Source organism: Equus caballus, chromosome 9 (genome assembly GCF_041296265.1).
Source record: "Equus caballus isolate H_3958 breed thoroughbred chromosome 9, TB-T2T, whole genome shotgun sequence".
Classification (NCBI taxonomy): Eukaryota; Metazoa; Chordata; class Mammalia; order Perissodactyla; family Equidae; genus Equus; species Equus caballus.
Window position 1 is genome coordinate 24,553,376 of NC_091692.1, and position 26,474 is coordinate 24,579,849.

Genomic DNA, 26,474 nt, shown 5'->3' on the forward strand with positions numbered 1-26,474 from the left:
CATTCATCTATTAAAGAACATCTGGTTGCTTGCAAGTTCCCGCAATTATGAATAAAGATGTCATAAACATTCATGTGCAAGTTTCTGTGTGTACAAAAGTTTTCGACTCATTTGGGTAAATACCAAGGAGTGAAATTGCTGGCTTGTATGGTAAGAGTATATTTAGTTTGGTAAGAAATAGCCAAACTGTCTTCCAAAGTGGCTGTACCATTTTGCATTCCCACCAACAATGAATGAGAGTTCCTGTTCCTCCATGCCCTTGCTAGCATTTGGTGCTGTCAATGTTTTGGATTTGGGCCATTCTAATACACACGTATTGGTATCTTATTGTTTTAATTCACAATTCTCTGAAGACGTATGTTGTTGATCATCTTTTCGTATGTTTGTCAACTGTATATTTTCTTTGTTCAGGTATCTGTTCGGATCTTTTGCCCAATTTTTAATTGAGTTGTTTGTTTTCTAGTTGAGTTTTAAGAGTTCTTTGCATATTTTAGAGACAAATCTTTTATCAGAGATGTGCTTTGGTATTGTTGCTTGTATCATGCTTTTGGTATAGTATCTAAAAAGACTCACTGCCAAATCCACATTCACCTAGATTTTTTCCTATGTTATCATCTAGGAGTTTTATGTTTTTGACCCATTTTGAGTTAACTTTTTTGAAAGGTATCATGTCTGTGTCTGGATTCATTTCCTTACATAAGGATATCCAGCTGTTCCAGGACTATTTGTTGAAAAGACTATCCAATCTCCGTTGAATTGCCTTTGCTCCTTCGTCAAAGAGTAGTTGATTATATTCATATGGGTCTATTTTTGGATTCTTTATTCTGTTATACTCATCTATTTGCTATTCTTTCATCTCTTCCACACTGTTGTGATGACTGTAGCTTTACACTAAGTTTTGAAGTCAAGTAGTGTCAGTCTTCTGATTTTGATCTTCTTCAATATTATATTGGCTATTCCGTATCTTTTGCCCTTCCATATAAACTTTAGAATACATTTGTCAACATCTACAAAACAATTTACTAGGATTTTAATTGAGATTGTATTGAATCTATAGATCAAGTGGAAGAGATTGATAATCCTAGCAATATTGAGTCTTCTTATCGTTGAACATGAATCTCTTCCCATTTATTTAAATATTCTTTGATTTCTTCCATCAAAGGTTTCCCTCCAACACACCTTGTACATAACTTCTTAAATTAGACCTAAGTATTTCAGGCGTAAGTGGTATTGTCTTTTCAATTTCAAATTCCAATTGTTCATTGCTAGCACAGAGAAAAGCAACTGACTTTTGTATATTCACCTTATATCCTGCAACTTTGCTATAATTGCTTAGTAATTACAATGTCTTCTGAAAGACATTGTAAAGAACTGGCATTATTTCTTCCTTTGATATTTGGTAGAATTCACCAGTGAACCCATCTGTGTGTGGTACTTTCTGTTTTGGAAGGTTTTTAATTATTGATTCAATTTCTCTCATAGATATAGCCCCATTCAGATTTTGTTTTCTTGTGTGAATTGTTATAGTTTGCATCTTTCAAGTTATTGATCCATTTCATCTAGATTATCAAATCTGTGGGCATTAAGTTGTTCATAGTGTTTCTTTTTTTTTTTTTAAAGGTTTGGTTGGTCTTTGTGTTTTTGTTTCTCTTTTTTTTTGAGGAAGATTAGCCCTGAGCTAACATCTGCTGCCAATCCTCCTCTTTTTGCTGAGGAAGACTGGCCCTGAGCTAACATCTGTGCCCATCTTCCTCTACTTTATATGTGGGATGCCTACCACAGCATGGCTTGCCAAGTGGTGCCATGTCCACACTCAGGATCCAAATCGGTGAACCCTCGGCCACTGAAGCGGAACATATGAACTTAACTGGGCCGGTCCCCATAGTGTTTCTTCACTATCCATTTAATGTCTATAGACTTAGAAGTGATGTCCCCTCTTTCATTTTTGATATTTGTAATTTGTGTCTTCTCTCTCTCTCTTCTCTTTTTTTTCGGTTAGCTAGGTTAGAAATTTATCAATTTTATTAATCTTTTGAAGAATTAGCTTCTGTTTTCATTGATTTTCTCTATTGATTTCCTGTTTTGATTTTCATTAATTTGTGCTCTAATTAATTTTTTTTCCCTCTGCTTGCTTTGGACTTGTCTCTTTTTTCCCACGTTAGTAAGATGAAAGCTTAGATTCTTGATTTTTGACTTTTATTCCTTGCTGGTAATTGTATTCAATGTTATACAAATTTCACTATAAACACTGTTTTTGCTGCTTCCCCAGATTTTGATAAACTGTGTTTTCCTTTTCATTTAGTTCAAAATATTTTTAAATTTCTCTGTGACTTCTTCTTTGACCCATTTATTATTTAGAAGTGTTTCGCTTAGTCTCTAAGTATTGGGGTTTTTTTACAGCTATCTTTCTGTTGTTGATTTCTAGTTTAATTCCATTGTAGTCTGAAACCATACATTGTATGAGTTTTACTCTTTTAAATTTGTTAAGGTGCATTTTATGGCCCAACTTTGGTCTATCTTAGTGAACGTTCCTTGTGAGCTTGAGAACAATGTATGTTCTGCTGTTGTTAGATAAAATATTCTATAAACCTCAATTAGATCTGGTTGTTTGATGTTGCTGTTCAGTTCAACTGCGTCCTTTGTGATTTTCTGCCTGCTGGATCTGTCAATTACTGATGGAGGGGTGTTGAAATCTACAACTACAATAGAGGATTTGTCTGTTTCTCCTTGCAGTTCCACAAGTTTTTGCCTCATGACTTTTGACACTCGTCTGTTAGGCACAAACACAGTAAGGATCATTATGTCTTCTTGGAGAATTGACTCCTTTATCATTATGATTACAAGCCCCTCTTTATCCTGATCATTTTTATTACTGTTAAATTGGCTTTGTCTGAAGTTATAGCTATGCCAGCTTTCTTTCAATTAGAATTTGTATGGTATATCTTTCTCTATCCCTTTATTTCAATTCCTTCATATCTTTATATTTAAAGTAGGCTTCTTATAGGCAACATAGTTGGATCCTGTTTTTTCTTGTCCTCTCTGCCAATCTGTCTTTTAATTAGTTATTTAGACCATTTAAAGAGATTATTGATACAGTTGGATTAGTATCTATTATATTTGTTCCTGTTTTCTGTTTATAACTGATCCTTTTCTTTGTCTTCCACTCTTTCTGAATTCTTTGGTTTTAACTGAACATTTTATCTCCTCCCTGGCATATCAGTCCCATGTTTTTAAAAAACATTTTTTCGTGGTTGCTTTAGAGTTTGCAACATACATTTACAACTAATCCAAGCAGACTTTCAAATAGCACTATATCACTTCACAGGTAGTGCAAGTACCTAATAACACAGTATTCCCAATCCTCCCTCCCATCTGTCAGAGCATGGCTATCATTCATTGTGTTTATCCACAAACTATAATCACTGAATATATTGTTGTTATGATTATTTTGAACACATTGTGATCAATTAGATCAATTAAGAAGTGGAAAAATAAAAGTTTTTATTTTAATTCCACTTATTTCTTCTCTAATGTTTTTACTTTGTTTGTGTAGATATGAGTTTCTGACCTATATAATTTTTCTTCTCTCTGAAGAACTTCTTTTAATGTTTCTTGCAAGTCAGGTCCACTGATAAGTTCCCTCTATTTTTGTTTATCTGAGAAAGCTTTCATTTCTCCTTCACTTCTGAAGGATAATTTCACTGGATACAGAATTCTACACTGGTGGCTATTTTGTTTTAATACTTTGAATAATTCATTCCATCCTGTTCTTACTTCAATGGTCTCTGAAGAGAAGTTCAATGTAATTCTTATCCTTACTCTTCTCTACATAAGGGTTTTTTTGTTGTGTTGTTGTTCTGGTTTCTTTTAAGATTTTTCTATATGTCTTTTGTTTTCTGCAGTTTGAATGTGATATGCCTGGGGGTAGGTATTTTAGAATTTACCATGTTGGGTATTGTCTGAGCTTCCTGGATCTGTGGTTTGGTGTCTCTCATTTATTTTGAAAATTCTCAGTCACTATACCTCAAATATTTCTTCTGTTCCTTTATTCTATTTCTGGTTTTCTCATTACACTTATGTTACACCTTTTGTAATTGTCCCAGAGTTCTTGCATATTTTGTTACATCTTTTCATTCTTTTTTTCTCTTTGGATTTCAGTTTTGGAAGTTTCTATTGACATTTCTTCAAGCTTACTGATTTTTTCCTTGGCTATTTCCATTTTATTGATGAGTTCATCAAAGGTAATCTTTATTTCTGTTACAGTGTTTTTGATTGCTAGCATTTTCTTTGATTCTTTCTCAGAGTTTCCATCTCTCTGGCTTCATTAGAACCCTTTGCATATTAATCATAGTTGTTTTAAATTCCTGGTCTGATAATTCCAAAATCTCTGCTATATTTGAGTCTGATTTGATGTTTGCTCCATCTATTCAAACTATGTAATTTGTTTGTTGGAAAGTGGACATAATGTATTGAGCAGAAGAAACTGAGACAAAAGGACCCTTGATGTGAGATATTCTCTTTATCTGGATAGGAGTTAAGTTGTTAACTATTTGTGTAAAAGCTCAAATTTTGTCTGGTGTCCTGGTTTTTGTCTCCTCTATTGTCTTTGAGTTTCCATAGAGAATTCTTCTTAAGTAATGGCTGAGATTGGCAGCTCTTTCTGTTGTAATACTCTGTTAGCATATAGCAACTCTACTGATATGGTGGTAAGGTGTGGAGGGAGGAAAAGCATTCAATAGTCCAATGACTAGGTCTCAGTTTTCAGTGAGCCTGTGCTCTGAGCTGTGACTTTCAGAAGGGATTTTAGGTTTCTTTCCTTCTGTTGTAGGTAAGATAGGAAAACCAGAGGGCCCTGATGTTTGGTATTTCCCTTCCTTCATGTTGGCTGGTTTCTGGTGAGTGTGCTTCCACCACAGCAAGATTTTGTTAAGTTGAAAAGAATGCTCTGAGCATATTTCAAAATGATTAATTTTCCCCTTTACCTGCCAAAAGCTCAAGAGGAGTTTTATCCAATCTACACGCTGAGAACCTGGTGGGACTCCTGGAGTGAAAGCTCTGGCAGAATGGGATCCCTCCTATGACTGAGCCCTCTGGAGTTTTTAACTCTTGTCATTGTCCACACTGAGCTTCTAGCAATTCATCAATTGCAGTTCATTTTTCTATCCCAGTACTGTCTCCAGTGGCAGACTTCTGCTTTTGGACTTCTGCTCTGGTAAGCTGTGCTTCTCCTGTATTCTTCTGTCTCTCAAATTTTGTAGTTAACAATTTGTCAGACTGGAAATCGGAAGTCTTCAGTTTGCTTTTGTAATTCAAAAGTTATACTTTTAAAATCTATTTATGTTGATACATATGCATTCATTTGGAGTGTTGCATGATGTTTCTTTGTGTGAATGTGTCCCAATGATTTATTTATAAATGAACTTATTAATTAATTAATTTATAATCATGTTGATGGACATTTTGGCAATTTCTAATTTTTTTTTCAAAGTTGCCATGAGCATTCTTGTACGTTTCCTAGTTCATATATGAGAGCTTCTCTACAATATATTCCTATAGGTAGAATTGCTGGGCATCAGTGTATAAAAATTTCAGCCCTGACTAATTTCTCTCCCAACAACTAGTGGTAACAGAATGACACAGATTTCACTTCCAGTGAAATTCTGTGCATTGAAAAGAAATACCAGGGCCAGCTCCATGGCTGAGTGGTTAAGTTAGTGTGCTCTGCTTCAGAGGCCTGAGGTTCGCCAGTTCAGATGTTGGGTGTGGACCTACACATTGCTCGTCAAGACTTAATGTGGTGACATCACACAAAGAAGAGCTAGGATGACTTCCAACTAGGATATAAAACTATGTGCTGGGCCTTTGGGGGAAAAAAGAGGAAGATTGGCAAGAGATGTTAGCTCAGGGTCAAGCTTAAAAAAAAATGAAATACCATTACTTCTCATTCCATCCCCTAGTGTGCTGCCAGTGCTGCCCATTGTCTGAATCAAACCAAAGCTAATAGTCAAGGCTGCTTTGGTGATGCAATTTTCAGGATTCAGCCTTTTGGGACTGAGAATAGGGCAAAGAACAGAGGGGAATGGATTTGGGAAACAAGCGAAAGAGAACAATAGGAAGAATGGTTGTACCAATGTATACTTTATTCAGTAGTGTTTGAGAATTTTCATTGTTCCACATCCCTGTGGCAATTTTAGAAATGGTGACATCATATTTTAAAATGTTTGTGAACCTAATAGTGAATCATACCTTGTTTGTTTGTTTGTTTGTTTTTGAGGAAGATTAGCCCTGAGCTAACATCTGCTGCCAGTTCTCCTCTTTTTGCTGAGGAAGCCTGGCCCTGAGCTAACAACCGTGCCCATCTTCCTCTACTTTATATATGGGATGCCTACCACAGCATGGCTTGCCAAACCATGCCATGCCCACACCAGGGATCCGAACTGGCAAACCCCAGGCTGCCGAAGTGGAATGTGCACGCTTAACCACTGTGCCACTGGGCCAGCCCCAGATATCTTGTTTTTAATTTACATTTTAAAAATTTTTAGTGAATTTGAGCATCTTTTCAGGTTTTGGTCTATTTTTAAATTTAGAATATTTTTGTGTTCTAGTTCTCTCTCTGTATGCATGTATGTGTATGTATGTATACACATAACATTTATTTTTATTTATATTTTATTTTTATTTATATATGCACATAGAGAGAGACATACTTTACATTAATAAGTATATATAGAGAGATACATTTAAAAAGTATATATAAGAAGTATAAATTTATATGTATATATGGTAATATCTGAGTAATAACTTTGATTTGTGGGCTATATTAAAGTTGTAAATACTTCCCTCACCATATCGTAAATCTTTTAATATTGTTTAACGTGTTTTATGCTATACAGATGTTTTGTTTTTTAACTTTGGTATAGTCAAATTTATCTCTCTATTCTTTGTAGATTGTACTTTGCCTTGTGTACAAAGCCCTTTTCTACCCCAATGTTCTTTCAATTAGATGAACTTGTACATTTTGCTTCTCAAATCCATATTCTTACTATTTTTTTATACTTAATCTGTTATTGTTTGACAAAAGGTATCCCAAATGATAGTGGATCTGTCAATTTCACATAATTGTTTTTATTTCATATATTTCAAGGCTATCTTGCAATGTATAGAATTCTTATTGATATTTTTGAAAAATTATTTTGTTAATTCTCTACTTATTATTTTTTTGCCTCAATTTTTATATTACCTGAAATTTATATTGCTAAACCAGCTTCATTTTGATTAGCATTGGTCTGATTTATCTTTTCTATTTCTTTTTTTGATTTTTATGTGCATAAGTTTCACATAATTTTAGATCAAAAGACTTTTTATCTGACAGTCTTTGCATTTTTATAGATAATCTTAAACTTTTCAGATTTATTAGATTGTTGCCATATTTTGAAACATTTCTATCATATCATTCTGAGTTACCTGTTGACCTGGGTTCCTTGCATTCCCATACAAATTTTAGGATCAGTTTGTCAATTTCTGCCTCAAAACCAGTTGGTATTTTGATAAGAATTGTGTTGAATCTGTAGATCAATTTGAGGGAGTATTGTTATTTTATCAATAATAAACCTTTTAACCCATGAACATGGGAAAACTTTGAGTTTATTTAAGTCTTAAATATCTTTCAACGATGTTTTGTAGGTTTTGGTATACAAGTCTTGCACTTCTTTTGTTAAATTTACTCTTAAGTAAATTTTATTCTTTTGGATGTAATTGTAAATGACATTATTTTATTAATTTCAGTTTCTTCTTTTCTAGTGTATAGAAATGCAGCTAATTTTGTATACTGATCTTGTATTATCAATGTACTAAAATATAAATGGCTAATTTCTACATTGAATATTATACATCGAAATGTCATGAGCAAAAGCTTTGTGTAAGCTAAGCCAAATCAAACGATCATACTCAATGCTCCTAATTTTAGAGTAAGGAGAGTGATTAGGTAAAGAAGACTATATAATGCTTGAAAGAACATGTTATTCCTTACAAGCATCATCTTTAAAAGCAGAATTATCAGTTCAAATCCTCTGAAAATGTCTATGAAGCAGCCAGATAGCTGTTTCTTTGGCTGTGCCAACATATTTTTCCCAAAATGAGGTGTCCGCATGTTCAGCCAATCAAATAAACTGTCTGGCTGAACATCCTAAGGTGCTTTAAAATTCAGTAAATAGTACTAATCACTTCCATTTCAGTATTGATATTAAAGGCCCTATTCATGCCAAAAAAAAAAAAAAAAGTGGAATGCAGCTGTTCTGTGCTTTCCTTTAGAATTTGTATGTGAAAGTCTGCTTGCATAATGAGAAATATGCCAGTATTTTGTGTTCATCTGTATTTAAGAGGTTTAGAGAAGGCATGCATAAAGATAGTAGTGACACAAAAATGCAGGAAATACACCTCTTTTGGCTCAGAGATGGGGAGGCATGGAGGAGGGGCTGTGGTGTGATCAGAAGTGGATGGTTTCCATTTTTATAGGAATGTTGAAAGCATTTGAGCTTTCCTTGAAAATTTAATTAATTGATAGTGTTGAATGCATTTTTGTTTATAAAAATTTCAGAAATACTCTTAAATTAACACTAAGTCTTAAGTAGCTGATGCAGCAAAGAGTTTCTAAATATGCATAGCATATTTTTCATTTAAATACTCAACTTTGGGGCCCTTCCAGCGGTGCAGCGGGTAAGTAAGTGCGTTTGCTTAGGTGGCCCTGTGCTTCCGGTTCAGATCCCGGGTGCGGACATGGCACCACTTGGCAAGCCATGCTGTGGCAGGCATCCCACATATAAAGTAGAGGAAGATGGGTATGGATGTTAGCTCAGGGCCAGGCTTCCTCAGCAAAAAGAGGAGGATTGGCAGTAGGTGTTAGCTCAGGGCTGATCTTCCTCAAAAAGCTAAATTAAATAAATAAATACTCAACTTTATATCCATATTGATCCATGATAATAGTAGTAAAAATATATCTCATATTGAAAGATTTCTGTTAAAAAGTGTGGTTAAGTTTTTAAAAATCATACCTTGATCTTTGTTCTACACATGTGCCTCCTAATTTACACTGCTCCTTGGTGGCAGTTTATGTTAATTTTAAAACTCCATCTCAAATTACAACTGTCATATCATTTGATATGTGTAAACAGTGGTCCTTTGGTGTTTTGAATAAAAGAGCACAATTTCCTGTAAACATAACTATCTGTCAAAAAACAAGTTTCTGTTTCTTTCAATTTTGTTTATTTATAGCTAAGAATTATTCATTTAAATTTCTTTTGAAAAGCACAGACCACATTTTAATTTGATTTTAATAGAACAAAGACAATTAAAATAAGAATGAATGAAAATTCTTTCTTAGTTATTCTTGCTGTTTATATACCTTTTGCCCTTTGGGGTGGTGGGGAGCAGCAGCAGTTGCCCAAGTTCCCTTGACCTTTACAAATTCTTAGTATAAGTGTCTCAACCCTTTCTTCATCTTACACAGAAAAAAAATCAATTCTACAAAAAAAACTTCTGACAAAACTTGCAAAAGATACTTTGGATGAATTGGGGGGGAAGTAGAACACAAATTACATTTTATTTTTCTACACATGACTCTTTACACATGAATCTCAAACCCTTTATCTCTCTCCTGGTGCCCTCTCTCTCTATTCACCCACCCCACCCTGTCACCCCACCCCTGGTCCATGGTCCATGATATACACGTCCCTCCCTCCCTCTGTAATGCAGTATCCGAGAAAACTGTATATTGCATTTGTAGCTCACAGGTCTTCAATCTTCGAGCATCCTGAGTACACTCTTTACTTTAATAGCCAATCAAATGTTCAAGCTTCCATTACATGCACCAGAGAAAGATCATCTTATTTCTCAGTTCCTTAAGGGTGATCTATGTCTTACCATCATCTTTTACTTTCAATTTTTACTCCTCATTCAATAATAAACTCCACTTGCAATCTTACTTCCTGCAGCTGTTATCTTGGCTCTGCCCCACCTTGTCCCAAGGGTGCACACTCTGCCTTTCTCTTCATTCCCCAAAGCACCACTGATACAAAGTTGTTTGGATAACAGATTTATACTACAAATTTGAAAATAACTAAGGATTATTCTACAACAGAAGAGCAAAGAATTTCCAACTGAATATTTGGCATCACTTTTCCTAACAACTCATTCCACAAGAAAACTTTTATTAAATCCTTCAGACTCAATCTTTCATATGTAGTTGAGGCTTGCTTCCCTATTCTGGCACTTTTCTTATCTCCCAGGATCAAGAAAACATCACAATTTGTTATATTACTTTCTTTCCTTCATCAAAGTAGTTACTCATCTCACCTAAACAGGGGCTTCTCTAAACAATTTTAACTAAAAGGCCTACCAGGTGTTTTTGCGTATGACAGTTATCTGTCTCAGGTCTACACAGCCCTGGTAACATAAGCAACTGGAACTCATTTGAAATTAGATTTTTGCTTTACACTGGCCTAGTGAAATTCTTCGAGTGAGGTGAAGGCCTAAGTATGTGGGCCTTCTTTCCTATCAACGGTCTAAGTGCATGGAGAACAATTTTTAAAAAGCAGTATTTTCTACCTATCTAGCAGACCTCCGCAGTTTTGGTTGTTTAGCTTCAGATTTCATATTATTTTCCAGTAGGCTGGCCCTGGGAAAACTTTGTCTTAGGTAGCTTACACTAGAGAATGACTTCCTAATATTTGCGAGTATGACTTCTGTTTCACCTCAAAACTTTCATATACCTTCACATGAAAGTACAAGTATTTCTAGTATTGACTCTTAAAAACATATAAAATCTAAAAGATTCTATGAATTTAGTGGTGTAGGGGAGGAAGACAATTCCTCTACCCTCTAGGTCCTTCTGGCTGGTCCAAGAATTAAATTGACATGAGACAGAATAATAGGAGAAAATCAAACCAAGCTTTAAAACATGTATACAGGGGAGAAATCCAGGAAGGCTGAGTAACTCACTAGAATGGCTGAAATTGTCACCTTAAATACCATCTTCAGTTAAAGACAAAGGAGGATGTTGGGGGTGGGGAGATTTAGTTGTGGGAGATTACCAGAAAAACATCATAAACAAAAGAGAGGTTATTATGCAGGTTGAAGTCCTTGCCTTCCTCATTGATAACAGTTTCTAGAGATAAGGTCACCCTCCTCTTCCTGTTACAGAGAGGGAGACATTTTACAGATGGAGATTTCCCTTACAAATGTAAATGTCTCTTAGAAAGGGTAACTTCTACTTGGTTGTCAGCGTTTCTTTCATGTCTGCAGGTTTTTTAAAAAAATAACCAGCTCAAAATAATCCTCATGCCAAAGAGACACATCTTGAGGTGGCAAATTCTGCTCCTGGACAGTGGCAGAGATTATACATAAAGTTGATTTTGTTAACCACAAAGTACCTCCATACAAATGTATGTGGATATCTATCATTCCTTTGGCTACAGACAATGGGCGGTTCATGTTTAGATTTGCAGAGGCTTTGTGATAATCTTGCTGCCTCCAGGGTCTGAGGTCCACAGGTAGGGAAAATTGGTCCTGATTCCATGTAACCATCTGGTTTCCCTTCTTACTGACCAAGCTGCATATTGCTCATAAATCCTCTATTCAGTGAACACAAACCAATGTGTTGGACTCTGTAAGGGAGGAAAAAAATCTTTTCTTCTACCCATCTTGGGTGCTCCAGCTGATGTTCTGTAAATGAGACTGGCCAAGACAGTTTAATAAGAGAAAAATAAACAGACATTTATTTGCATGTGCATTTTACTTACACATGGGAATACTCAGAGAGGAGTAACTCAAAGGGGTGGTTAGAACTTGGGTTTCTGTATCAGCTTAGGCTAAAAAAAGGAAAAGGGGGTTTTGAGTTTCTGGGTGGGGGAGTCAAGTTATGAGAAGATGACCAGGAAAAGTGTGGTAAACAGGCATTGTGTCGTAAGGTTTGTTATGCAGATGTAAGTACCTGCCTTCCTCCTTGATAAGAATTCTCCTCTTCCTGGTAGCGGAGCTGGAGACATCTTTACAAATGGAAACTTCCTATATAAGTATAAATTTCCTTTATAAAAGGACAACTTGTGACCTGTTTTTAGAGCTTTTCTCCTCTCCATGGTCTTCAACTCAAAAATAATCAATATGCCAAAGAGACATATTTTTGGGTGGCATATTCTGGTACCCTTCAACTCCCTGGGCCTTTACTTGCTTTTCTTGTTCACAAGAAAATATGATCGTTTTAATATTGGCCTTTGGCATAATGCCTTAACCCAAAATTTCATTTCCAGGAACTGGGATGATATTTTCCGGTGGTATGGACCTTATGGTACAGCTCAAATCATGGCAACAGAGAGTGTATATGCACATTTAACTCTTAGGATTGTTTAGACCAACTTTGTCTTATGCAGACTGTCAGCTTCCTGGAGGGGAGTTATCACATCTTTTCAACCTCCTTTGTATGACACATAGCAGAGCCCCTGGGGACAAGGACATTAAAGGAAACTTTTAATAATGTATCTTTGCCAACTAGAAGTCTCTTATTTTAAAATTTAGGCACCTTTTTTTAAAAGTGAATTGGCTAAGTAATAATAATTACCTCATCCACCAAAATATGGCAAAATTAATATGGTTTATTATGTACAAGGGCTGTGTAATTTCATGCCAGTATGTATAAATAGAGAAATTTTCCTCTGGCATGATTAATTACATAGAGGAAGAATTTTTAAACACATGGAAAAAGCAAAGTAATACATCATCTTTATTGATTTTTTTTGTGAGATATAGTTTTTTTCATTCTGTAAGGTCTTCCTGAACTGAACGTGTGGTAGCTCTAAGTCTGCAGCAGTCCACCATACCGTTTCTGCATATTGCAATAATAATTTTAGGTTCATCCTTGCAGCAGGTTGTTAGGATTATTTAACTGGACAAGTCTAAAAGGGTTAATCTGGTTACTAAGTTAGCGAGAGTCAAGATCAGTGATCACATTATATCTAGAAAGAAGTCCCATTTGCAGAAACATGAAAGAATTGAGCTTTGATTTCTTACAAACAATTGAATGATGCTTTCAGGAAGATCTCAAACATGGAAAAAACATTTTCTAGGCATTGTCATTAAAACCCCTAGTTCAGCAATTAAAATTATTTGCTTCATAGAAACGTACTTCACTCTGTGTGTTTTACGCTGTTCAGAACATCTTAAAACTTTCTGAACACCAATCTTTTGATCTATAAAAATGATAGAAATTTTAAGATACAACAGAGAAAAAGTAGGGCATTTTAGAAGAATTGTAATCTTCTAAATGTCTCCTTTTGTTAAAGCAACTGTAAATGTTTTAGAAAGCAAAATGTTTTAGAAACCCTTTGTAAGGGTTGCTGGGTATCTATATGTTCTCTCTTTTAGTTCTAAAAGAAAAATAAAAATCAATGATGTATAAAAATAACTTGAGAAAGATTCAAGAGAAAATTGACTTACATTTAGCATTTTCTAACTTCTCCTAAAGAAAGAAAATCAAGTCTGCATAATTTTGTATGATAATAAGTGGGACAGAAATATCAATTCAACTAATGTATTTTTATCTTAATCTTCACCAAAAAAAAAGTTTTACAGTCTATCTATGTCCCGGCCAATAATTCTGACATTCAAACTCATCTTTCTCTAAGACATCCAGAGGGTTCATCTAAAGGGCTATATATCTTTGATACTTTGGGGGGTTATATAAATTTAGCTTCCCAAAGAAACCAAACAGAGTATTCCAATATTTAGGTAAACATTTGGAAATCATGAAGTATTATTATTTCTCCAAAATTAATAATCAAATCTCAATGACTCAGTATTGAACAGGGCTTGTAGTGCACTGTGTATAACTTACTGAATATCACAGACCTAGAAAGGCACGATTTATTGTATCTCCTGGCAAAGAACATCAGTCATTAATGACTGAGACCCCTTGGTGTACTAGAACATTTTTAAAGGTAACACAACTTGGCAAATATAAAGAAGACATATTTTGAGTCGTTTCTTCTATAAAGTCATAGGAAATTGAAAAGTAAAAAAAAAAATCATATAAAAGATAGACTTATCTTTAATAACAGTGGCCTCATAGGACAGTGAAGACATAATAAATAGTTGTGAGGCAGAGGAAGAGGAGAGGCAGGAGCTGGAGAGGGGCACAAAGAAGGGAAAAGGAAGTTGATATCTCTTCTATGGACAGTCATTGAGTGCCTACCCCAGGCTAGCCATCATGCTGGGTGCCAACATAAACCATAAATAAGACATGCTTCCTGCCCTCAAGAAGTTTATAGGCCAGTAAAGGCCAACGTGTAAACAAGTAATTACAATGCAATGAAAATAAATGTAATAAGATTATATACAGAATATTATGAAAACACAAGGAAGAAAGTAACTGGTAATTGCTATCCAGCCCAGCATAAAGTCACAAGAGAGGATTCTAGCAAAGATACATAAGGTTCTTTCTATTTTTGGTTCTCTATGTTTCTTTCTTTTTTAGCTATTTCTTTAGCAAGGAGAGAAAAGGAACAAGAGGAATGAATTTATCCTCACAGTGAGGAGGAGGATCATTCCACCAACACATTGATAAGACATTTCTCTTTCTGAAACAACTGACTTCTCCCCAGAAGAGGTATTTTTATTTACTCAGTTCATCCTGGAGTAATTCTAGAAGGAAGAAAGATAGCTCTTTAAAAATTAGATAAAATATTGGCAAGAAGAAATGGCGATACTCATTAGAGGCAAGAAATTGTTTTTTCATCCTCTTCTATGTGGCGAGTGGTATCCTAGGCACTTTATACATACTGTCTCATTTAAACATTATAACAGGGATTTTCTGTAAAATTAGTCCAGGTTGACATAGTACTCCTTCCATTGCCTGGCAGTAGGAAGAATCAAAAAACCTCTTCTTCGGACAGGTGACTCAGAGTAGCAGAAATGTGAGCGCCACATGAGTAGATGCCAAAGTGATGATGTCACATCATCAGTTACAAAGTGATGATGTCAACTCTTAGGGTGGTCAAGAATCAATCTATTCACCAGTAATGCTCAAATGCCATATCCTTGAGGAGTTCTTCTACATTACCCCCATTCCATGCTAGTTTCTAATTCTTAGATCAATTATGCTTTCTCATTTTGAACTATTTTTCCTGAAGCTGGGTGCAATCCTTGCAGGAAAGTTGTTCGAAAGTTTGTTATTTCTTTGTCCTTCCTACACGTCATCATCTACCCTGGACCACTTGGAGCCAAAGGCTGTGCCACCACATAGGCAGTGATGTGTACTTCCCATTGCAAACACAGTGTTAGTTTGTCCCATTATTGGTGAGGTTCATTTGATCACTTGTTTAAGATGATGAATGCCAGATCTTTCCATTGTAATGATACATTTTTCCTTTTGTAATAAATAAGTTACCTATGATAGGTTACATTGAGACAGTGTGAATATCCTGTTCCCAGTAATCTTTCACCCCGTGGTTTTGGCATTTGTCAATAACACTTTTCTAAACCATTTTTAGTGCACGTTCAAACTATTGCTCCATTAATCCTATCATTTCTTCTGCATTTATAATCTGACATTCTTCAGTATAGAAAAGATTTATCCTCTCTCTTACCACTCACATCCACTTCCTATGAATATCACTATTAACTCATGGATTCATTTTTATTCAACATGCTCCAATACATCTTTATTTTGCTGCTCATATTGTTCCAAATTTGGCCACTGGGAGTTGTGAGAAACAATCTCCTATATCTTTTGACATGTCTCCATTAATCTTTGACTACTTTTTATTCTATTTCACTTTGTGTTCTCTCTACCCCAGCACTGGTATCAGCCATTTCTCTTAGAAAACTTACTCTTTAATATGGTGAATTTTGTTATTGATTTTCTGCTATTAAACCATCTTTGCACTACTGGAATAAATCCCACAGGGTTATTTTTCAATCTGTTCTTTGGTAATATTTTATATAGGATTTTTACTTCAATATTTATGAGTAAATGTGGTATGTAGTTATCTCTTTTATGCACTATTTATCAGGTATTTAAATAAATGTTATGCTTGCATATAAAGAATTTGAATGCTTCTCTTCTTTGTTTTATGATCTGGAACAAATTAAATATCATTGGGGCTATCTGTTCTATGAAAGATTATTATAATTCCCCTGTAAAACCACCTGGGCCTAGTTTCCTTTTTGCTTTGGGGAAAGTGTTAGGTATTTCTTTGATAATTTTTATTATTTCTTCGATGAACATTGGTCTGTTTAGTTGTTCTACTTGACCAAGGTCAATTTTAGTAAACTTTATTATTCTGGAAAATTATCAATTTCTTCAGGGTTCTAAAACTTATTTGTGTAATACAGTAGTCCCCCCTTATCTTCAGAGGATACATTCCAAGACCTCCAGTGGACGCCCAACACTGCAAATAGTGCCAAATCTTGCAGGACATTTGGTCCTGTCCAAAACTTCCATAAGATACTTGGTTTACACCAAAAGGTCCTTGATATTTGGTCCTGTCCAAATCATTTTGCACATACCAAATATCCTCCTGGATGTTTTGGATAGGACCAACTTGCAAGGAGCTTTTTGCATGGACCAAATGTCTTACAGACATTTTGGACAGGACCAAATGTCTGCTAATTGTACTGAATCTTATCTATACTGTTTTATCCTATACACAGATAACTATGATAAAGTTTAATTTATAAACTAGGTGCAGTAAGAGATTAACAACATTAGCCTCTCTTTGGCATATCTGAACTGCCAGCATCACTCTTGTGCTTTGGGGCCATTATTAAGTAAAATAAAAGTTATTTGAATACAAGCACTGCTATGCCTGGACGGTTGATCTGATAACCGAGAAGGCTACTAAGTGACTAATGGGCAGTGTGGATATACTGGAAGAAGGGATGATTCATGTCATGGGCAGGACAACACGAGACATCATCATACTATGGCCTGCAATTTAAAATTTTTATGAGTTGTCTATTTTTGTAATTTTCCATTTAATATTTTCTGCCTGCAGTTGACCGCGGGCAGGTAACTGAAACCATCAAGGCAAAACTGCCGATAAGGGGGACTACTGTATGGTCCAAGGCAGACTTCTATGAAATTTTAATTTCTCTGTTTTAATGATTATTTGTCATTTGTGTATACTTGTGTTTTCTTTTTCTGTGTACTTGTGTTGATTACTGCAGCTATTGGTTTGGTTATTTCGTGATTTTTCTGAAAGAAATAACATTTTAATTTATGTATCAATAAAAGTGCTAGTTAGTACCCTCTGAAATGATTTTATTTACCCAGTGGGCTGCAATCTGCAGTTTGAAAAGCACTGCTCCAGGATCTATTCATTAGCCTTAAGTGCTGGGAAGTTAGCACATGCCTGCAACAGTTTTAAAAGCTAAGACTTTTGGAGAATGTACTCATGAGGTGCAAAAAGTGTGCCTGTTCCATGCCACTTATTTTTGGGAATCCAAGCGTGGGATCTAATGCCTACTGTGTGTGTATGTGTATGTGTGTGTCTCCTTAGTGTGGTTGAATTCTTGGCCCAGAATATACCTTGATAGTGAGTGGATCCAAATTGATTATTCTATACCTTTGTGTTCAGACATAACCCATTTCAAACCAATGAGGATCTGTCTTATTTTTGAATGTTTCCAAAGAAAAGAGATTTCAATTTATCATCATTTTAAAAGCATAGACGATTTATTGATAACTGGCCTTGTACCCATCCCCTATTTGATTGCAGATACATGTTTAGCTCTTCTTACTCCTGTTAAATCTTGGACAACTACAACCTGGAAGATTTGGGGAAGAAAAGGAATGTGGACCTACTTGTCTGTGCAGTAACTGGTTTCAACTGACACCAGTCATTTTGCCATTGTTCACTGAACCCAAACACTCTCTTCAAAGAAAGCCTCAGCTGAAGATTGGATATCAATAGATCAAAATGTCTCAAAGGTCACTCTTAATAATGATAAAAATGAAGTTAAATATACTTTAGAGCTTTTGTATTCTTGGCAGTCAAGGCAGACTCCAAGGTACATGCAGTCAGTTGACATTTGTACAACCAATATCCAGTAATAAACCAAGTATTTAATGAATCTCAGTGGGGGTCTTGACAAAGTGTGGGGGAAGTTCTAGAGAAAGCCAGAAAAAGAAGGTAAGGATGAGCAGCATTGATTACCCAGTAACAGTCATTTGACGATCCAGAACCATAGCAACCTCAGAGGGCTCCAGAATAAGCATCTTTCCATTGCTTCTCACTAATTCTTAGGCCTACTTCTTGTAAAGTCAGTCTTTTGCTAAAGGAACGTATCTCTCAATTTTTTCATTTCTATTTCTTTTCTTATCTGTTTTTTACCTCTTACCTGCCTCGCAAATAATAGGAACTATGCTTATGAGTGAGAAATTAAATGCACGACTAAATGTTAAATTTCTTCGCCTTTTACATTCTTAAAGCTATTACTTAGCATTAAGAAGTCTCCTAAAGTGAATGAATATGATTTAATTAGGTAAAGGTTAAGCCCTGTGAAATTAAGTGGGTTTTTATCATCCTATATCCTTAGCCTCTTTTCATTCTGCCATGGCATTAATATATATTTGTGGAACTCTAGCAAAATGTAAAAAATATTTTTAGCAAATATCTGCTTGGGGGGAACTATAGCAAAAGATAAAAGAATGTTTTTATTTCATTTTCTTCTGCTTTTCCACTTACACTATATTTTGACACACTGTTATTAACATTATATAAAAAATCAGAGTTAAAATATTTCTTTAACTCGAATGTTGTCATCAATTTTCTATACAAAATAAATTGTGCAATGTACTCCAGAGGAAAAAGCACAACTATTTTTATTAAAGTAAATAATATTCTCAGAAATAATAGCCTTATTTAAGACCTAGGTCTCATTTCATAAGTTTTAATAAACATATCAGAATATAATCAATTCCTTTACCATAAAAATGAAAATATTGCTTCTTTATATATGCATATTAATTCAATACAAATTGATTTTTGTGATTATATATTTTTCAATAATTGTCAAAATTTCCTTTGGAAAAATATATATTTTTTCATCATACTCCACCAAAATTCATGAGAGAAATACAACATCCGTACTTTTTAAGAAACCACCCTTTTTGCTACATGTATTTTAATGGCAAAGATACAACATCAATTCAGCTATAAATGTATGTGAGAAATAGTGCAAATGGAAAACAAATTTTCCAAAAATAATATTTATTTTTCAATTTACATAAATGAAACATGAAAAAAAGAAGAGGAAAGCATTAAAAAAAAATCATAGACCAATCTTTAAGGTAAAATTCTTCCTTAGTTCTTCCAAATGCCATTAACTTTAATGAAAAGACGTGATCTGCTATATTTAGCTAATATCATTAATAGAAGAACTACAAATAACTTATAGCTTTTCAAATAGATAAAATTATATATACATATATGTATGTATATGTGTATATATGTGTGTGTACATCTTTACATGAATAATGCCAGGCAGACAGAGGTAGTAACAATTCAGTATTGAATGAAAACATTATCTGATGTATTACACATTTACTTCATTCCACCATTCTACGTAACTATGCCATATTGAATTAATAAGGTTCTTAGTGATCATATGGACCAAACCCTTCCATTTACAGATGAGTAATTGAGGACCAGCGATGTTGAAGACGTGATTTGATTATGGGCTACTGGGACAAGGGAAGAAGCAGTGGAGAGCTGTTTTCTAGGGTGTTGGATCAAAGTTCTCGGGTCTTACCCTTCTTAAACACAATGATCTAGCACGGGCAAGGAGGCAGTGCAAGGTTCCATATGCACAGCATCACCCTGGAGCCCAAGCCTAATACAGGGAATTCATTATCAGGAGGCTAACACGACAGGTCTAATGCAGGAGGACGACACAGCAGCCAGGCATTTCTCAAGTCAATCTAGGGTGATGTATAACAGGAGATTGAGAGAGGCTATGAGCAAGGAGTCTGAAATTTATCTTGAAACAATAGGAAATTACTGAAATGTTTAAAGCAATGGTATGAAGTGATCAAATTGCATTTTTGTAAAATCATTGGTTGCAGCTTGGAGGAAACATTTGAGAAAAGCAGATTTGTTCCAGGGAGGTTATTTAAGACGCTGTTGAATGACCCAGGCAATAAACTCTGGAGAGCTAGAACTAAAGCAGCAGCAGTGGTTATTGGAGGGAAGATAATGGATTCCAGAGATACCAGGGAGTTAGAAAATACCGAAAGTGTGGATTGATTTTAGGTAGACATGGATGAGAGGGAGTAGTTTACAGATCCTGGGTTTCTGCATTAGGGATGATTGGATGTAGGGGAGAACTGGATGGCTGTTTGGAATATAAAAAGAGGAGAAGATTAGGTGAAACGTGCTGCAATTGGGATGCAGAGGGACCGTGAAGTGCAAATGTCTGTTAGGCGGCTCAACAGACTTATGGAAAAGATATGAATTTGAGATTTATCAACTTGGAAATAGTTGAAGTCATGGGTATAGGTGAGGTCATTCACAAATCATGTAACGGTTATAAAACTCAGAACAAAGAGGATGGAATCTTACGGAACACAAAGATTTTAAAAGGAGAACACAGAAATAAAGGAAAATATAATATCATGGAAATCAAAAGAAAGTTATCATTTGAGTGCTCAGCAATGCAGTGGAGGGCCCAGGGGTACAAGGACTGACGAGTGTCTTTGATTTTGGCAATATGGAGATCGCTGGTAGTATTAGAGAGAATAGTTTCAGTGAGCTAATGGGCTTAACAGCTTGAGAACAGAGTCAAGAGATGAATGGGCATTGAGGAAGTAATAACAATAAGTGTACGTAAAATACAGCAACCAGAAGGAAATATGAGATCGATGAAGATTTATTTTACAATCATTAATTTTTAACTAAACTTTTCATTTGAGAAAATTGCATATTCACTTGCAGTTGTAAGAAATAAAACAGAAAAATCCTGTGTACTCTTTCCCCAGTTCCCCCAATGATAATATCTTGCTTAGGTTGAAGGTTATGTTTTTACCCTATGAATGTCTAATTGCTCCAACACCAATTGTTGAAAAGTCTGCCTTTCCTCCACTGAAATGTTTTTGCATTTTTGTCAAAAATCATTTGGGCATATTTGTGTACGTCTGTTTCTGGGTTCTCTATCCAGCACTATTGGGCTATGTATAGTCCTAGGCCAATATTAAACAGTATCAAAATAATGAAAAAATATTGATTACTGTAGCTATACAGCCAACCTTAAAATTGGCTAGAATGATTTTTACCTTTTTTTCCTAAGATTGCTTTATCAATTCTAGGATTGATGACTTTGCATATAAATTTTCAAATAAACTTGTCTATATCTACCAAAAACCCTGCTGGGATTTTCATAGAGATTGAATTAAATTTATAAGTAAGTTTGGGGAGAGAACTAATATGCTTACTATTGAGTCTTCTAATCATGACTACGGTATGCCTCTCCATTAATTTTGATCTTTGATTTCTTACATCTGTAGTTTGTAATTTTCAACATCCAGATCCTGTACATGTGTTATTGTTTGTATCTAAATATTTCATTTTCTTTGAAAGAACTAAGATAAGATTGAGTTTTAAATTTTGTTTCACACATGCTCATTGTTAGTAAACAGAAATGCAATTCATTTTTGTGTGTTGATCTTGTATCCTGCAACCTTGTTGAGCTTAGTTATTACTTCCATGAGGGATTTTCTGGTGGATTCTTTGATATTTTCTATGTAGACAATCATATTAATGGCAAACAGGGACAATGTTTTTCCTAACTTTCTGATCTACATGTCTGTCGTTAATTTTTCTTCCTTTATTGCACTGGCTTGAACTTCCAGTAGTATGTTGAGTAAGAATGGGTGAGACTGTACATCCTTACTTTGTTCCCACTCTTAGAGGGAAAGAATTTAGTCTTTCACCAAGTATGATGTTAGCTGTAGGTATTTTGCAAACACTTTTTATAAAAATTGGGAAAGTTTCTCTCTCTTTTTGGTTTGCTGAGGATTTTGTTGTTTTTTTTTTTAAATCATGAATGGGGGTCTAATTTTGTCAAATGATTTCTCTGTGTTAATTGATATGATCATGTGAATTTTCTTCTTATGTGTGTTGATAAGGTGAATTACATTGATTGACATTTGAATATTGAACCAGCCCACACACCTGGAATAAATACCATTTGGTCGTGGTATATAACTATTTTTATACCTTGGTGGATTGGCTTTGCTAATATTGTGTTTGGGACTTTTGAGTCTAAGTTCATGAGAGATATTAATCTGTCATTTTCCAGGTTTTTGTTCTGGTTTTGATAGCTGGATAATACTGGTCTCATTAAATGAGTTGAGGAGTGTTCACTTCTATTCTGTTTTATAGAAGAAATTGTATAAAATTGATGTGAATTCTTTAAATGCTAGTGGAATTCTCCAGGGAAACTATCCACACCTGAAGATCTTTTTTATAAGAGCTTTTTCATCATAAATTCAGTTTTTTTAATGCTCATAAGACTGGTCTTGTTGTCTATTTTATCTTTGTTTAGTAATTATAGGTTGGTGCTTCTCAAGAACTTGGTCCATTTCTTCTAAGTTGTTGAATTTATGAGCATAAAGTTGTTCACTCTATTCCCTTGTTATTCTTTTAACGGCTCCAGAATCTGTAAAGATATCCCCTGTTTCATTCCTTATACTTATGCTTCATGCATTCTTTTTGTCTTTGTCAATCTTGCTAGAGATTTATCAATTTTATTGATTTTTTTAATAAACAGCTTTTTGTTTCATTAATATTCTCTATTGCTCGCATTTTCAATTTCATTGTTTTCTGCTCTTATTTCCTTCCTTCTACTTGCCTTGGGCTTATTTTGTGCTCTACTCTTTCTGGTTTCTTGAGATAAAAACTGAGATTTTTATTTTGAGACCTTTCCAGTTTTCTAAAATATGCATTGAGTGCAACAAATTTTCCTCTGACCATTGTTTTAAATGTGTACCACACATTTTGATACGTTGGATTTTCATTTTAATTCTATTTACTTTTTAAATTTCCTCTGAGATCTTCTCTTTGACCTATAGGTTATTTCGAAGTTTTCTGTTTATTTTCCAAATGTTTGAGATATTCCTGTTGTCTTTCTGTTATTGATTTATAGTTTTAACCCATGATGGTCAGAGAACATGCTCTGTATAATTCTGATTATCTTTTATTTATTGAAGTGTTTTGTGGCCCAGGTTATGTTCTGTCTTGATAAATGTTCTACATAAGTTTGAAAACATTTTGTTTTCTGCTGTTGTAAAGTACTGTGCTCTATAAATGTCCCTTAGGTACTGTTCGTTAATTTAACTGTTCAGATCTTTTATATCTTTGCTCATATTTTGTACACTAGTTCTGTCTGCTCTTGAGAGAGGAGTGTTGAAGTCTCCAACTACAATTTTGGTTCCATCTGTTTCTCTTTTCAATCTTCTCAGTTTTTGCTTAATATAATTTGAGACTCTGTATTTGGTGATACAAATTTTAGGTTCTTTCCTGATAGATTGATACTTTTATCATTATGTAATATCCCTCTTTATCTCTAGTGATTTTCTTTGTTCTGAGTCCCACTTTATTTGATATTGATATAGTTACTCCTGGCTTTTTAAAAATTAATGTTTGCATGATGTATCTTTTCCCATACTTTTACTTTCACCCTACCTGGAAAGAATGGGGTTACTTTATCTTGGCAGAACCAGAAGTCTTTGAAATTATTTTTTAAATAGGAAAGATGATGGGCCGGCCCTCTGACCAAGTAGTTACTTTCACATGCTCTGTTTCGGCAGCCCAGGGTTTCATGGGTTCAGTTCCTGGGACAGACATGGCACTGCTCATCAGACCATGCTGAGGTGGCATCCCACATAGCACAACCAGAGGCACTTACAACAAGAATATACAACTATGTGTTGGGGGGCTTTGGTAAGAAGAAGAAGAAGAAGGAGAAAAAGAAGATTGGCAACAGTTGTTAGCTCAGGTGACAAGCTTTAAAAGACAATAAGAGAGATTAAGCATATTTAGACTTGATAGAGAGATTGAAGAAAGAGAAGAAAGAATGATTGATGGAATAAAGTACCTGAGTAGGAATAAGGGATTAGGATTTCTAGGCATAGGAAGAAATATTGATTTGAACAGAAAAGTGAAAAGTGAGTGGTTGAAACAAGAGAGAAAGAGGATTGGAAGAAAAGGGTAACTCAGCAGACTTGGGTTGCTCAAACCCAGCACGTGCAAAAGAAAGAGTTGTCTTCAGCGCTGCCCTTTGGCCATCTCCTGGAAGACAACCTCCTAAGATCTTAGAATATTCTGCCTGAAGAGAGTGTTTTTGTGTACTTGAGGCCTTGAGCTGTGCTGTACCAGTTTGCAAAGATAATATCATTTATGCAAACACCTGCTTTTGCTCTTGGAGGGGAAAGGCTGGTGTCTGAGTATCTGAGGTCAGTCACGTGGGTGCTGCAAGCCTACGTGACTGACCCACAACAAAACTCTAAACACCAGGGCTCAGGAAATCTTCCCTGTTGGCAATACTTCACATGTGGTGTCACATATAATTGCTGGTAGAATTAAGAGTATACCTGTGTGACTCCACTGGAAAGGGAAAACTGAAAACTCATGCCTGGTTTCTCCTGAACTTAACCCTATATGGCTCTTTCCTGTGCTAATTTTAATCTGTATCATTTCACTGTAATAAACTATAACCATGACTATAGCAGCTTTCCCAAGACCTCCAAATCCTTTTAGCAAACCATCAAGTCTAAGGTGAATTAGTCTTGGGGACACTTGACACAGAAGAAAAATGCATACAGATGTCTATTTACTTGTAGGTATTGGGTAAAGGTATTCAAACTTATTCCCTGAAGATCTTGATTTTTCTCATGGAAGTAGAAGGAGGATCATCTTCTGAGAGTGGGAGATAGAGGAAAGGACAGTTTTGAGAAAAGAAGTACTGGCTTGGAACACCTTTGGAGTAGAGAAGAGGGAGCTGATAAAGGATTTTCAGGAAGAGTTTCCTAGCAGTATGGAGGCTGAAGCCAGAGACTTCTGTCTACATTGCCATGTGATAGGTGTCCATTTATCCAGGAATGAAGAAATGTTTATCCTCAATATTTGGAATGATCCAATGCTGAGGTGTTATGGAGATACAAGTGTGACAAAAGGAAGAAGAGAGAAGGAACATTGATAGTATCTTGTTGAGATGTTTATCTAAGTCACTATCCATTCAATTCCCATAACTGTTATTAGTTTAACCTATAAACTATTAAACTATCTATTGTAGGGTGGTATTATTACACTCTCTACAGACACAGAGATTCAGGCAAGAAAAATCACTTTAGGTAGATTTGGAAAGGTCTTAAAAGGGACTGTTAAAGACAACAGCCTGTAAACTCTTCAAATTATTTTCTTGCATTTTCTTTTTTTTTTTTTTTTTTTTTTCAAGATTGTTTTTTTTGTTTTTTTTTTTTAAATTTTTTTTTTTTTATTTTTTCCTTTTTCTCCCCAAAGCCCCCCGGTACATAGTTGTGTATTCTTCGTTGTGGGTTCTTCTAGTTGTGGCATGTGGGACGCTGCCTCAGCGTGGTCTGATGAGCAGTGCCATGTCCGCGCCCAGGATTCGAACCAACGAAACACTGGGCCGCCTGCAGCGGAGCGCGCAAACTTAACCACTCGGCCACGGGGCCAGCCCCTTTCTTGCATTTTCTTATCCCGTATTTAGAATTAAGTTATGAGAAACAGGAATCATTCATTATTTGTTTATTCAACACAGATACAGATTGACTTCTGAAATATACAAAAGCAGTTTTTGAAGCAGTCCTTATATTTAAGAAAAAGTGTTTTTATGTTAAGAAACTGAAAATAGGAATTTGGATCCATTTCAGAATAAAATAAGAGTTTATGTAGTATATTGACAAACATATGTAAATGCAACATATAATCAGAAATAGACTAAAATAATTTAGTGGTCAATAAGTATTTGCTGAATTAGTAAGAATGCGTTTTTTAGAAGCAGGAAGCTAGATAACAAATGTATTATTTTACTTTTTCATCAAATGAATGCTTTAAATATTTTTACATTTGAATCTCTGTCTGCTACAATCTTTCACAGAGATCCTTCTAAGTGATCTTTAATTTTTCTATTTTATGTTTGCTGAGTGACAGCTTATCTGCAGTAACAAAACAACTGTAATGAATGATTGAAAAGCACGCACTGGCATATTGGGTCCTACTTTGGTAATGTAGACCAGGGCTTCTGTTTCAGAGATTTTTCCTTTCTTGAAATATGATCAGGATACTCATGATTCTTTGGGTTTATTATTGTAGGTTTGTATGAGCTATTTTAAAACCAAGAATTCTATTGTGTCCCCGGTACAGCTCTCTATATTTTCTGACTCTTGCGTTTTTCCTATAGAATGG

General features: G+C 35.1%; 2 long non-coding RNA genes across 4 annotated transcripts in view; one reads left to right on the top strand and one right to left on the bottom strand.

The window, feature by feature from the left end:
* Positions 1 to 18,120, top strand: part of LOC111775081 (uncharacterized) — a 198,561-nt gene extending 180,441 nt beyond the window's left edge. Inside the window, exon 8 of the long non-coding RNA XR_002810579.2 lies at positions 17,766 to 18,120. This is a non-coding gene — a long non-coding RNA (uncharacterized lncRNA). The remainder of the gene's footprint in view (positions 1 to 17,765) is intronic.
* LOC111774944 (uncharacterized) overlaps positions 1 to 26,474 on the bottom strand; it is a 188,860-nt gene that overhangs the window by 20,015 nt on the left and 142,371 nt on the right. The gene's annotated exons all lie outside the window — the stretch shown is intronic.